Raw genomic sequence first — 16593 nt, 5'->3', positions numbered from 1 at the left:
AAATGAATGTCCTATGTCTAGTAATCTTGAATCTTTGGATAAGGAATATGGTCTTAATTCTGATGAATTTAGGAAGTATCAAAATGAATGTCCTTCACTTGCTAGTATTCGTAAGTTGCTTGATAACGAAGAAAGGTGTAACTTAAAATGTCGGACAGTAAAGTACGTAAATATTGGAGATTTAATATATCGTATGTGCATTGAAAGTAGTAAACCTGAAGATGTGGGAAAATTACAGTTAGTTGTGCCAGTTCAGTACCGTAATATAATCATGAAGTTAGCACATGAATCTTTATTGGCGGGACACTTTTCATCTCGTAAGACTATAGATAAGATCATGCAGAAATTCTATTGGCCGAGGGCAAGCTTAGATATACATAGATTCTGTAAATCTTGTCATTCGTGTCAAAAGTTCAGCAGTAACCAAAGAAAGTACCTTTAGTGCCAATGCCATTGTGAATGAACCTTTTTCACGTATTGCTATTGATGGCTAATTGGTCCTATCACTCCTTCTACTAAGAAAGGTCATAAGTATATTCTTACGGTGATAGATATGGCTACCCGATATCCCGAAGCAGTTGCTTTACGCAATATTGATACAGTTTCTGTAGCTGAGGCATTAATGGAGATATTTTGTAGAGTTGGTATACCCAAAGAAATCCTTAGTGATCGTGGCACTCAATTCAAGTCTGATCTTATGTCTGAAATTAATAAACTATTATGTATCAAAGCCATTTACCACAAGTCCGTTATCATGCATCTTGTAACGGAATGGTTGAACGTATGAATGGAACTTTGAAAAAATATGCTAAAAGAAAATTTGTATTGATAATCCGAATGAATGGGATAAATATATCAATGTTGCATTATTTGCATATCGTGAAATTCCAAATGATAGTTTAAAGTTCAGTCCTTTTGAATTGCTGTACGGTCGAAATGTAAGAGGTCCATTATCTATTTTGCATGAATTGGTATCTAATAACAGTATTGATGGAGAATTAACTACTAGTTATCAGTACATAATTAACCTTAGAGATAAATTGCAGAGCATGGCTGAAGTTGCAGTAAATAATGCCAAGGTTAGTGCCAAGAAATATAAAGAGTATTTTGATAAGAAAACCTCCTCTCGGAAATTCAAGGTTAATGATGAGTTTTGGTTATGCTTCCAAATAGTTCAAATAATTCCTTATGGCAAATGGAAAAGGAAGGTCCATCTGTAATCAACTGATGTTCATTCTGATGGTGTTGATTACTATGTCAAAGTAGGAAATAGATTAAAGTTATATCATGCAAATATGCTTAAAACTTATCATAAAAGAACTAAGATTAGTGTAATTCAACAAGTAAATGATCTTGTAAATTCATCAAATTTGTTTTCAGCTCTTCAAGCTGAAGTACAGCCTGTTATTGCCGTTACTGACGATAATTGTTGTGAATTGCCATCAAAAGATGAAAACTCTGGTAATTATAACTTTTGTGAATCTTTGCCACCTGATAAAATTAATGATCTAGGTAAATGTTTATTGAAGTCATTTACAGACGTCATGAGTGATACTCCTGGTCGTACTAAGACTATTTCTCATAATGTAAAATTACAAAGTGATGAACCAATCAGAGCTAAGAACTACCCAATTCCTTTAAGTTTGCTCGATGAATTTAATAAGGAGGTAGATAGAATGATTAATATGGATATTATTCAACCTTCAACTTCTGATTATTGTTCACCTGTTGTTATTGTACGAAAACCTAATGGAAGTATACGTTTATGTGTTGATTTTAGAACTCTTAATAAATATTCAGAATTTGATGCAGAACCGATGCCTAGTATAAATGACTATTTACATAAAATGAATGGCGCTAAATATTTTACTGAATTAGACCTGTGTAAGGGGTACTGGCAGGTTCCATTAGATCCTAGAGCTATGAAATATACAGCTTTTTCTACTAAGTATGGGTTAATGGAATTTAAAGTTATGCCATTTGTGGTCTTAAAACCGCCGTGTGAAACATTCGTAAGATTGATGAGACAAGTATTGTCAGGGTTATCAAATGTATCTTGTTATTTTGATAACATTGTTATTTTCAGTAAATCCTGGAGAGATCATCTTAATCATATTAAATTAGTTCTTTCAAGACTTCGTGACCATGGCCATAACAGCTGGTCCTGATAAATGTTTCTTCGCATTCATGTGAAATAAAGTTCTTGGAGCTTGGGTATAAAACTAGGAAATCAACTGTTTATTCGCCTATTAAATCCAGAGTAGATGATATTGTTAATATGCCTGTTCCAACAACAAAGAAGGACTTACGTTCATTTATGGGAACATTAGGGTATTACAATAGATTTTTTCCCAAAACTTTTCTATTTTGGCTGCCCCGATTAATGATTTCATTGAAGAAAAACTGTAGTAATAAATTAAATTGGTCTGATAATCAACTTAAATGTTTCAATGATCTTAAAGCTTATCTTTTAAAATCTCCTATCTTGATGTTGCCTGATGTAGAAAAGAAGTTTTATTTGCGAACAGATGCGTCGTATCATGGTTTGGGTGCTGTTATATTGCAGGATCATGATGGTATGTTTAAACCAGTTTGCTATGCAGGTAGGAAATTAAATAAATCTGAATTGAATTACTCTACTATTGAGAAAGAACTTTTTGCAATTGTTTGGGGAATAGAAAGATTTAAAGAATTTTTGTATGGTAAAGAATTTGTTCTTCAAACAGATCATGCACCTCTTAAGTATCTTAGCAGTATGAAAAATAAGAATGACCGCCTTATGCGTTGGGCATTAAGTTTGCAACCATATTCTTTCTTTATTGAGTACATAAGAGGGTCTGATAATGTGTGTTCAGATATGATCAGTAGATGCATATAGTTTTTTTTTTAAGCATGTCGTTCAAACTTAGTAGGGGGGTTTGTCGAGGAATGCTGTGCTGCCATCTCTTGTTTATATTTTCACTCCATGGACTAAAGAAGTTATTTCTTTATTTGGTTGTCCTTGTTTGATTTTGTTTTCTTAACATGGAGAGTCCCCGGCATTTCTCTGATGACTACCTGACACCTAGCCACCCGTAACAAACTCCTTAGACCTTGGTCAGTCTTCTCCATTCTTGATCCTAGACCCTAAACTCTTGGTCCTTGGATCCTATTTCATCTTAAGACGCTCCTGATTCTTCGTCAGATTGTAATCGCGTGCAGTACTTTTCCTGATCCTGATTATACTCGCAAGATCTTCATTAGACCTTTATATTATTATAAAGTTCCTGGTGTTATACATGAAGTTTGTTAATTTTGTATGTTTCAGTTTGTAAATATATAAGTTATAGAATTTTTCATGTTATACCTTTATATTAAAAATTAAACAAGAAAGCTTAAAAATGAACAATCATATATAATTTTAAAAGAACCAGAGTTCATGGATTATAAAATCTAAAAACCATAACTCGACAGTTACTGGTGATCTACGATTTTTAATCAATATAGAAGAAAATGCCAAAACTTCAAATCAAAATATACTCTTGGATTATCAAACCTCTAAACAATCAACTAATAAAATATATCCAACATACATCAGTTTCATAATTACCATCCCTACAGAATTCCATTAGCTCAGGGTATTTTTCTCTGGCCTACATTACTGCGCTTTCCTCTCAGCAAATTAATTCAATGGTAAAACGAGGAAAATATTACCTAAAGTTTGTAATACTTAATTTTTTTTCTTTTATCACGAACAGCGATTTACAAACCAAATCAAAACTCCCTATGGCTATGTATGGGTAATAAAGAGCTAGGATGATTACAGATATCAGAGAGAGAGAGAGAGAGAGAGAGAGAGAGAGAGAGAGAGAGAGAGAGAGATAAATCTGAAACACGAACCAGCACAATGAGCAGTTCCCACCTCCTTAACCGCAAAATAACTGAGACAACAATTTTAAAAATCAAGTAACTGGAACTGGAAAGGAAGTCATTTCAATACTCAGATAGGATAACAGACTGTATCTTCCTGGATGGAACTGAATTTCGCAATTCACCTATAATTCATAATCTCAAAAACACAAATATATATATATATATATATATATATATATATATATATAATATCTATATATATATATATATATATATATATGTGTGTGTGTGTGTGTGTGTGTGTGTATATAAAAAACATACATATATATATATATATGCATATATATATATATATATATATATATATATATATATATATATATATATATATATATATATATTTTGTTGCTTGCGCTAATTAATGGCACTTGCATTTTCGACTCATTTCAATTTTACAAAAACCAAAATAACGTGTAAAGTAATTAGACCATCCAGGTGTTTTGCCCTCTGGTACTTTTTCCTTCAGATAGGCGTACCAAGGAAAAATAAGTCCAATCCTTCTCATGCCTTCATGTCATCATAAATCAGATTTGTGTCAAAATAAGTTCAGCATAGTTTCGTTCTACTTAACATACCTTAGAAGCTGAAAATTTCCCTCAAGACGCTGTGAATGTATTATATTTTTAAATTGCTTTATTGTTGACCGATGGTTGATAAGCGGATGTGACGAGCAATGACATTTTTGAGACGATAGATGTCTTCATTTTGACGCCATGGAGACAAGCGAGATCGAGATTGGACACAAGATGAGCACCTAGTCCCTTCTCCGCTCAAACCTCTATCCACAGCTCACAGGAACGATGGTTCTGGCGATGGGAACTTATCTGGAAATTTTAATGGGAACTTTTCTGGAAATTTTAATGGGAACTTTTCTGGAAATTTTAATGGGAACTTATCTGGAAAATTTTAATGGGAACTTTTCTGGAAATTTTAATGGGAACTTTTCTGGAAATTTTAATGGGAACTTATCGGAAATTTTAATGGGAACTTATTTGGAAATTTTAATGGGAACTTATCTCGAAATTTTAATGGGAACTTATCTGGAAATTTTAATGGGAAACTTAATCTTATGGAAAATTTTTAATGGGAACCTTTATCGGAAATTTTGGAAATTTTGGGAACTTATCTGGAAATTTTAATGGGAATTTTTCTGGAAATTTTAATGGGAACTTTTAAACTTATCGGAAATTTTAATGGAAACTTTTCCAAATTTTAATGGGAACTTATCTCGAAATTTTAATGGGAACTTAACTGATAGTTCCGTGGATATGGTTTGGGGAGACTATGACTTTTCTACTTGCCTTTTTATGACTAAACTAATGTTAGTTATTGTAGAGAAAGAGGTGGACGGTTTTTTTTTTTCGATTTCTGGGTTATTTGGATAACAATGGTGAACTATTTGGATTTAGAACTTTAAATTGTTCAGTTAAATATTTGTTCCTTTAATAATTTTATTTATTTAGTTAATCCTTTTATTCTTAAATAAATGTATTTTTGTAATTCACGAGTCTGGTTCAGTTACCTTAGGTAATTTTATGTGAGATCGGTTGGATTGGTTGATAAATATATATATATATATATATATATATATATATATATATATATATATATATATATATATATATATATATGTATATATATATATATATATATGTGTATGTATATATATATATATATATTATATATATATATATATATATATGATAATATATATATATACACACACACACACCTAACAGAGAGAGAGAGAGAGAGGAGAGGATGATGAGGAGATACGAGAGAGAGAGAGAGAAGTCATCCAGTGCCTTACTGCTATAAGGTAATTATGCCAACATACTTCTCTGAGTAGGGGTTAACAGATTTTTTTTTTTTTTTTTGAGACTCTGTTCAGTGGTTAAAACCTCGGTAACAAATGCAATAACTCTACATGAAGCCAGCCCTAACAAATTCCTTATGGGATTCTTGGATTAGTGACAGTGAACGCGGCATACCCTTTGAGAACATCTGCATAGCCATTATCGAATCCTTCAGACGAACTCCCAGGAATACCCGTCCCTCAAGTCTTTTTTTCTAATTCCCTATCTAATTCCGTATAATCCCCTTTAATGACCTCCTGCAGTCATTAGTGCTTCACTCAGTCACGCTGGTCACCTGCAAATGCCACCAGCATTCAGTCACAACTCATGGGGAATTTTGGAATAAGCCATAGGCTCCACACCTCCTACCATCATTGTGTAAAACTCACTCCGTAGGGGCGCAATAACTCATTAATACCTCCACTCCAGCAGGCCGAGCCCTCGACCCTGTCACGGGCCATTTATCTTTGACCTGACCTTGAACCCTTTTCACACCTAGTAACTTTGCCCACTCTCAACCTCTCTCTCTCTCTCTCTCTCCTCAGCAACGGCCCCTTTCCACTGTTGTTCATTGTGACACTCGTTTCTGTCGAAATATTGTTCTCTTTCCAGCAATACCTGGGAATTTAACGAATCCCCCCTTTGATAACGGAAAAAATGAAGGCACCATTCAAAAACATCCAAGATGGCTGCAGCAGATGTGGATCGCCCTAACGGCAGGAAGCCATAACAGAGGAAGAAGGTTCTTATCACGATAGTCTTATGCCAGTAGCTATCAACATGGACCTCTGTTGTCCACCTTTAGAGTTGAGAGAGACATCCAGCCCAGTGCCTTGGTTTACACTTGAAGCATTTGAAGCTTACGAGCCCTTCCTAATATGGACTCATACTCCAGACGAATCCCATACTCACCACCTAACCATGCACTCCCATCCAACGGCCTGGTGCTATCAACAATCCAATCGCACCCCTATTTGCTCCCTTCATTGGCAGTGCGAAGATAACAGCTTCATCGGCCATCACACTATAAAGATCGTCAAAGTCCACTGCCATGTCCGGAAATGTGCCAAGAGAACTGTATTTTCGATTTGAAACCAATGTCTGTAATGCGAGCTTCCATTCCTTAACTTAATTCCCCAACCCTATTCACACATCCCAAAATGCTCTTTTGACTTTTGTTTCCCCAAATTCCCAGTCCAGTGAAAACGTGACCCCTTGCTGTGATATAAAACTTTTGCAGTGATAGTCATATTTTAATGAGTGATTAATTCTAGTCGTGCTTTCTTGGCGTCAAGCTGTCGAATAATAATTTGCTTAAAACCACTCATAGACGTTAAAAAAGTTTTGCTTTGCACTTGTACCTAAACAGTAAAGTTCTTTGCAATATCCCTAATGTTCAGTCGCTACAACTCAGAATATTTTGCAGATTGTACCAGCAGTGCTGTTGCGTCTACCTGTGTGTTATTCAACGGAATTTAAACATAAACAGTTACAAAATAAAGTGCCTAGTCAGTGATCATATACGCTATTATTTTAAGTGTTTCTTAGCTGTTCTGTATTAGACCAGCCGAATGAATCCTGGTTTACCTAAGTATGAACTTCTAGGATTAGTCTAGCTAATTTAGTTATCAACCTCGTAGAGGCCCGGCAATATCCCTTGCATTTTAGAGAAATTATACTTAATTTTAGTGGACGCATAGTGTTTTCATTTAACCAATATCTTTGGTATGTATGGTATATCTTTCACATTATTCAAATGACTACTTCCTGTTCGCTGTCTCCATCTTTCGTTGGTGCTACACAGTCACTGATTCAGCTATCATGTTGCTAAGACACCCAAATTGAGCCAAGTCACTGACCTGGTCAAAAATTTATATTTCAACCCTTGGACCCAACGAGATCGCTAACATAATGAGGGTATGATTTAGAAGTGAAGGTGGAAAACAGCACAGAAATCAAAATAAAACAAGAATAAAATGAAATGGCGAACATAGCGAATAAAAATTGTAACTGAAAATGAAATTATAGTAAGCAATTGTAATTTAATTAATCACAGGATGATGTCATCTGCAATTTAACTGTAATTATAAAATTAAAATGGTAAGGGTCGGGCTCCATTAGGAGTGATGGTTTGATTATAAGATTTAAATTTGCTGGTGCTCCGCCAGTGGGAGCTCTTCTGTCACTTGCATTTCTGGAAATAAATTATGAAACCCTATTAGCTTGATTTGCTCGCCTCAATACACTGTTTCCTGTGCCAAAGATTAACGTTTACTCTCGCACCCAAATCCCTTGTAATTGTAATTGAATTTGTTGTTGAGTTATTGTAATTGTAATGTAATTGCTATTGCCAAATGTAATTATAATTGTAATTTACATTTTTGAAAGTAACTGTAATTGTAATTTATTTCCTTAAGTGTAATTACCCCAACCTTGTTTGTGAGTACTTTGAAAGCATTAGTACTGAGAAATATTCTATTTTGCCATTTATACTCTACGTCAATTTACTCATATAATTACGCTGTGAGTAATCAATGTCAACAAGACGGAAATGATGCAAGCTGATGCGTTGGGATATTAATACCATAGAAGCTATGAAAGTTAGTACATCGATAAAACTATGCAGTAGGAGTAACGAAAGCTGATATATGGGGAAATAAATATAAATTGGAAGGGGTAACGAAAGTATATATGCTGGTGGGGTTGTGAAAGTTGATGCCTGAGGAAAACTAATATGGTAGGATTGATAAGGCTTGATAGGCTATGAAAGTTACCATGTAAGGGTAATGAAAGTTGAAGTTGATTAATACGGTGTAAGTGATGAAAGTTGATGCGTTGGCTAAGATAATATGGTGGGAGCTCTGAAAGTTGTTACATTGAAAGGGTGAACGGTGATGCGTTTGAAGTGGTGATATTTGATGCCAAAGGAAAGTTAATCTCGTAAAACTGCTGAAAGTTCATACGCAGTGAATGTTGGTTCTTACTAAAGTTAATACGATAAGACCAATAAAAGTTAATATCATGGGAAAGTTAATTTGCTGAAAAAGATGAAGTTAATTATTTGGAACTGATGAAAATTGATGTCTTGGGGGAAATGATTTGGTGAAAGTGATGAAGGCTGTTACACTGGACATGGCTGAAATATAAAAAATACACAAATTACTGCATAAAAGATGTAAATTACACTTTGATGCTCTTACGCATGAAGTACGAGAGTCCAAGTAAAAAGGATATTATTATTTAATTAAAACACGAAACAAAAATGTGTATCCTACAAAACAACAACATCAAACTCGGGAAAAATTAATTTGTTTTCATTCTATCCGAATTTTTTCTCAACACACTGATGATAGAAAAAACGAGACTATAAAGAAAGTGTCTAATAAATTTACTTCATGTGAAATAACATTTTATCAAAATTAAGATCAAACTAGCTACAGAGACAAACCAAAGGAAAATATGGACAAAAAAATAAAATAAGGAAATATGGAGATGCTACATCAGAAGCAACCCGACGGAGAGAGGATATAGAAGAAGGTTTGTCAACATCTGGAATGAGAAGAATAACACCCCCCAAACAGAGCAGAGGCTAGCAGACCAAGTAAGGAACATAAAGAAAAAGAGAGGAACTGGAAAGGGAAATGACACACGGCAACGAATTACAAGAAGATGAACTGAGAGACTATGCCACAGAAGACGACAGGGATGATGAGGTATCAAACAATAAGAAACACCGACGAAGTAACAGAGGACGGAATGGGTAGAAAAGATCAGACAATGGATGAAGCCAGATACAAAGAGAACAAAGATCCCCTCCATGAAAGCCTACAACACCAAGAAATTAAGGGAGAAAACAAGTGAGGTCAATGAAATAATGAGACTAATACGCACCACCAATATCACAGAAACAAATAACTTAACATATGCAGGAGCAAGATTAGTATCAGAACTGATGGGGACACGAACACCAACACCACCAGCACAACCAACCCAACAGAAACCAAAACAGCAACCGCCTTGGAAAAGGCGCCTGAAAAAGCAAATCATGGTGATGAGATCTGACTTGAGTAAACTGAAAGAGATGGCAGAAAAAAGGCTAAGAAGCAAGAAAACAAGGCAGGAACTGAACGAGAAATACAAAGTACACGAGATGGGACTAAACAACACAATAGAAGATGTAAAACAGAGGCTTCAGGCCAAAGCACATAAGATCCAACGATACATGAATAGGAATAAGGGATACCAACAGAACAAACTATTCAGAACCAACCAGAAAAGACTATACAGCCAACTAAGAGGGGAAGACAACCACCAAGAAATTCCTGAAGCTGAACCAAGTAAGAGACTCTGGGAAAATATATGGAGCAATCCGGTATCACACAACAAACATGCAACATGGCTCCAAGAAGTCAAGGAAGAAGAAACAGGGTGAATAAAACAAAGATTCACTGAGATCACGACAGATACAGTCAGACACCAACTAAAGAAAATGCCCAACTGGAAAGCCCCAGGTCCCGATGAAGTCCATGGATACTGGCTCAAATTACCATGCGCCCAAATGGATGACCACAGGAAGAACATCCTAAGTCCAGAAAGACAAGAGTAAGGGAAATATAGCCAGTAACTACAGGACTATCACCTGCCTACCAATAATGTGGAAGTTACTAACAGGTATCATTAGCGAAAGGCTATACAACTACCTAGAGGATACAAACACCATCCCCCACCAACAGAAAGGCTGCAGAAGGAAGTGTAGGGGCACAAAAGACCAGCTCCTGATAGACAAATGGTAATGAAGAACAGTAAGAGAAGGAAAACCAACCTAAGCATGGCATGGATAGACTATAAGAAAGCCTTCGACATGATACCACACACATGGCTAATAGAATGCCTGAAAATATATGGGGCAGAGGAAAACGCCATCAGCTTCCTCAAAAATACAATGCGCAACTGGAATACAATACTTACAAGCTCTGGAATAAGACTAGCAGAGGTTAATATCAGGAGAGGGATCTTCCAGGGCGACTCACTGTCCCCATTACTCTTCGTAGTAGCCATGATTCCCATGACAAAAGTACTGCATAAGATGGATGCCGGGTACCAACTCAAAAAAAGAGGCAACAGAATTAACCATCTGATGTTCATGGACGACATCAAGCTGTATGGTAGGAGCATCAAGGAAATAGATACCCTAATCCAGACTGTAAGGATTGTATTTGGGGACATCAGGATGGAGTTTGGAATAGAAAAATGTGCCTTAGTCAACATATAAAAAGGGCAAAGTAACAAGGACTGAAGGAAGAGATAAACCTACCAGATGGGAGCAACATCAAACACATAGATGAGACGGGATACAAATACTTGGGAATAATGGAAGGAGGGGATATAAAACACCAAGAGATGAAGGACACGATCAGGAAAGAATATATGCAGAGACTCAAGCCGATACTCAAGTCAAAACTCAACGCCGGAAATATGATAAAAGCCATAAACACATGGGCAGTGCCAGTAATCAGATACAGTGCAGGAATAGTGGAATGGACAAAGGCAGAACTCCGCAACATAGACCAGAAAACTAGGAAACATATGACAATACACAAAGCACTACACCCAAGAGCAAATATGGACAGAATATACATAACACGAAAGGAAGGAGGGAGAGGACTACTAAGCATAGAGGACTGTGTCAACATCGAGAACAGAGCACTAGGGCAATATCTGAAAACCAGTGAAGACGAGTGGCTCAAAAGTGAATGGGAAGAAGGACTGATAAAAGTAGACGAAGACCCACAAATATACAGAGACAGGAGAATGACAAACAGAACAGAGGAATGGCACAACAAACCAATGCACGGACAATGCATGAGACAGACTAAAGAACTAGCCAGCGATGACACATGGCAATGGTTACAGAGGGGAGAGCTAAAGAAGGAAACTGAAGGAATGACAACAGTGGCACAAGATCAGGCCTTAAGAACCAGATATGTTCAAAGCACGATAGATGGAAATAACATCTTTCCCATATGTAGGAAGTGCAATAAACCACATAGCAAGCCAATGTCCGGCACTTGCACAGAACCAGTACAAAAAGAGGCATGATTCAGTGGCAAAAGCCCTCCACTGGAGCCTGTGAAAGAAACATCAGCTATCTTGCAGTAATAAGTGGTACGAGCACCAACCTGAAGGAGTGATAGAAAACGATCAGGCAAAAATCCTCTGGGACTATGGTATCAGAACAGATAGGGTGATATGTGCAAATAGATCAGACGGGACGTTGATTGACAAAATCAAGAAGAAAGTATCACTCATTGATGTAGCAGTACCATGGGACACCAGAGTTGAAGAGAAATAAGAAGGAATGGGATATGCCAGTGGAAATTGTACCCATAATCATAGGAACACTAGTCACGATCCCGAGATCCCTGAAAAGGAATCTGGAAAAACTAGATGCCAAAGTAGCTCCAGGACTCATGCAGAAGAGTGTGATCCTAGAAACGGCGCGCATAGTGGCGTGCATAGTAAGAAGAGTGATGGACTCCTAAGGAGGCAGGATGCAACCCGGAACCCCACACTATAAATACCACCCAGTCGAATTGGAGGACTGTGATAAACAAAAAAACAAAAATAAATAAATAAAAATAAATAAATAAATAATAATAATAATAATAATAATAATAATAATAATAATAATAATAATAATAATAATAATAATAAAGGATATAGAAGAAGATTGGTCAACATCTGGAATGAGAGGAATAACACCCCCCAAAAAGAGCAGAGGCTGGCAGACCAAGTAAGGAACATAAAGAAAAAGAACTGGCTCTCCCCAACAGAAAGAGAAGAACTGGAAAGGGAAATGTCACACGACAACGAATTACACGAAGACGAACTGAGAGACGATGCCACAGAAGACGACAGGGAGGATGAGGTATCAAACAACGACACACGAAGAAACACCGACGAAGTAACAGAGAGGACGGAATGGGTAGAAAAGATTAGACAATGGATGGAGCCAGATACAGAGAGAACAAAGATCCCCTCCATGAAAGCCTACAACACCAAGAAATTAAGGGAGAAAACAAGTGAGGTCAATGAAATAATGGGCATAATACACACCACCAGTATCACAGAAACAAATAACTTGACATATGCAGGAGCAAGATTAGTAGCAGAACTGATGGGAATTCGAACACCACACACAGCACAACCACCAACAGAAACCAAAACAGCAACCTCCTTGGAAAAGGCGCCTGGAAAAGCAAATCATGGTGATGAGATCTGACTTGAGTAAACTGAAAGAGATGGCAGAAAAAGGCTAAGAAGCAAGAAAACAAGGGAGGAACTCAACGAGAAATACAAAGTACAAGAGAGGGGATTAAACAACACAATAGAAGATGTAAAACAGAGGCTTCAGGCCAAAGCACATAAGATCCAACGATACATGAACAGGAATAAGGGATACCAACAGAACAAACTATTCGGAACCAACCAGAAAAGACTATACAGCCGACTAAGAGGGGAAGACAACCACCCAGAAATTCCTGAAGCCAAACCAAGTAAGAGACTCTGGGAAAACATATGGAGCAATCCGGTATCACACAACAAACATGCAACATGGCTCCAGGAAGTCAAGGAAGAAGAAACAGGGAGAATAAAACAAAGATTCACAGAGATCACGACAGACACAGTCAGACACCAACTAAAGAAAATGCCAAACTGGAAAGCCCCAGGTCCCGATGAAGTCCATGGATACTGGCTCAAAAACTTCAAGGCCCTACACCCACGAATAGCAGAACAACTCCAGCATTGTATCTCAAATCACCAAGCACCCAAATGGATGACCACAGGAAGAACATCCTTAGTACAAAAAGACAAGAGTAATGGAAATATAGCCAGTAACTACAGGCCTATCACCTGCCTACCAATAATGTGGAAGTTACTAACAGGTATCATCAGTGAAAGGCTATACAACTACCTAGAGGAGACAAACACCATCCCCCACCAACAGAAAGGCTGCAAAAGGAAGTGTAGGGGCACAAAAGACCAGCTCCTGATAGACAAAATGGTAATGAAGAACAGTAGGAGAAGGAAAACCAACCTAAGCATGGCATGGATAGACTATAAGAAAGCCTTCGACATGATACCACACACATGGCTAATAGAATGCCTGAAAATATATGGGGCAGAGGAAAATACCATCAGCTTCCTCAAAAATACAATGCACAAACTGGAATACAATACTTACAAGCTCTGGAATAAGACTAGCAGAGGTTAATATCAGGAGAGGGATCTTCCAGGGCGACTCACTGTCCCCACTACTCTTCGTAGTAGCATGATTCCCATGACAAAAGTACTACAGAAGATGGATGCCGGGTACCAACTCAAGAAAAGAGGCAACAGAATCAACCATCTGATGTTCATGGACGACATCAAGCTGTATGGTAAGAGCATCAAGGAAATAGATACCCTAATCCAGACTGTAAGGATTGTATCTGGGGACATCAGGATGGAGTTTGGAATAGAAAAATGCGCCTTAGTCAACATACAAAAGGCAAAATAACGAGAACTGAAGGGATAAAGCTACCAGATGGGAGCAACATCAAACACATAGATGAGACAGGATACAAATACCTGGGAATAATGGAAGGAGGAGATATAAAACACCAAGAGATGAAGGACACGATCAGGAAAGAATATATGCAGAGACTCAAGCCGATACTCAAGTCAAAACTCAACGCCGGAAATATGATAAAAGCCATAAACACATGGGCAGTGCCAGTAATCCGATACAGCGCAGGAATAGTGGAATGGACGAAGGCAGAACTCCGCAGCATAGATCAGAAAACCAGGAAACATATGACAATACACAAAGCACTACACCCAAGAGCAAATACGGACAGACTATACATAACACGAAAGGAAGGAGGGAGAGGACTACTAAGTATAGAGGACTGCGTCAACATTGAAAACAGAGCACTGGGGCAATATCTGAAAACCAGTGAAGACGAGTGGCTAAAGAGTGCATGGGAAGAAGGACTAATAAAAGCAGACGAAAAGACCAGAAATATACAGAGACAGGAGAAAGACAGACAGAAAAGACAGAGGGAATGGCACAACAAACCAATGCACGGACAATACATGAGACAGACTAAAGAACTAGCCAGCGATGACAGTTGGCAATGGCTACAGAGTGGAGAGCTAAAGAAGGAAACAGAAGGAATGATAACAGCGGCACAAGATCAGGCCCTAAGAACCAGATATGTTCAAAGTACGATAGACGGAAATAACATTTCTCCCATATGTAGGAAGTGCAATAAGAAAAGTGAAACCATAAACCACATAGCAAGTGAATGCCCGGCACTTGCACAGAACCAGTACAAAAAGAGGCATGATTCAGTAGCAAAAGCCCTCCACTGGAGCCTGTGCAAGAAACATCAGCTACCTTGCAGTAATAAGTGGTACGAGCACCAACCTGAAGGAGTGATAGAAAACGATCAGGCAAAGATCCTCTGGGACTATGGTATCAGAACGGATAGGGTGATACGTGCAAACAGACCAGACGTGACGTTGATTGACAAGGTCAAGAAGAAAGTATCACTCATTGATGTCGCAATACCATGGGACACCAGAGTTGAAGAGAAAGAGAGAGAAAAATTGGATAAGTATCAAGATCTGAAAATAGAAATAAGAAGGATATGGGATATGCCAGTGGAAATCGTACCCATAATCATAGGAGCACTAGGCACGATCCCAAGATCCCTGAAAAGGAATCTAGAAAACTAGAGGCTCAAGTAGCTCCAGGACTCATGCAGAAGAGTGTGATCCTAGAAACGGCACACATAGTAAGAAGAGTGATGGACTCCTAAGGAGGCAGGATGCAACCCGGAACCCCACACTATAAATACCACCCAGTCGAATTGGAGGACTGTGATAGAGCAAAAAAAAAAAAAATAAAAAAAAAAAATAAAAAAATAAATAAATAATAATAATAATACTCGCTGTATCAAAAATGGCAGAACACTGAAAGATTCATGGTAAGGATAACATAGAAAAATAAAGGTACATTATAAAAAAAAATCTTTTATGGTGATACTATTAACCTCTACTGCATTTTATCAGGAAAACAAAAAACATCAAATTCATAGCCATCACGAAAGAAAATCGAACATCTTTCTAAATACGATATTGCGCAGGAAGGAACATCTAAAGAAAGTATAATGAATTTCTGAAATGAAAGACGAATTGTTAAGTACAGCAAAAATATAATGACGTAATAGCATAAAAAAAATAAAGTGACTGTAGTGTACGATGCCATAAAGACAAAAACTAACTACAGGAAACCTCTTGGGACAAAAAACTAACGTCACAAAAACACATGAATTATTAAGTGAAAATCCTAAGTATGACGACAGCAATACTGTACAACAGATATTAGCAAGAGAATTGAGCACTGAACTGCAATGCATAACAATAGACCATGACCAACTGTAATTTGACGTCCCTTGCGATGGATAACAGTACCTTGACCTTTGGTCACCCTCAACAACAACAACGCCACCCCCCTCCCCCTCCCCCCCAACCACACATACGAATGTATATGCATATAGTATACAATACACACATCTTAAATCTGGCTGTAAATAACAGAAAATGATTTTATCTCACTGTACAGATTTACGTCAATATCCAAATATCTATAAATGTAAAATTGGATGCATATGTGTGCATGTTTCAGCACAACTCGGAAACGTATTGAGCAATTGCAACCAAACTTGGTATACATAATGACTTTTTTTTTATCTAGAAAAGAATGCTATGTAGGTCA

Source organism: Macrobrachium nipponense, chromosome 3 (genome assembly GCF_015104395.2).
Source record: "Macrobrachium nipponense isolate FS-2020 chromosome 3, ASM1510439v2, whole genome shotgun sequence".
NCBI lineage: Eukaryota > Metazoa > Arthropoda > Malacostraca > Decapoda > Palaemonidae > Macrobrachium > Macrobrachium nipponense.
The sequence above is the reverse complement of the archived record's forward strand: the minus strand, read 5'-3'. Positions refer to the sequence as shown.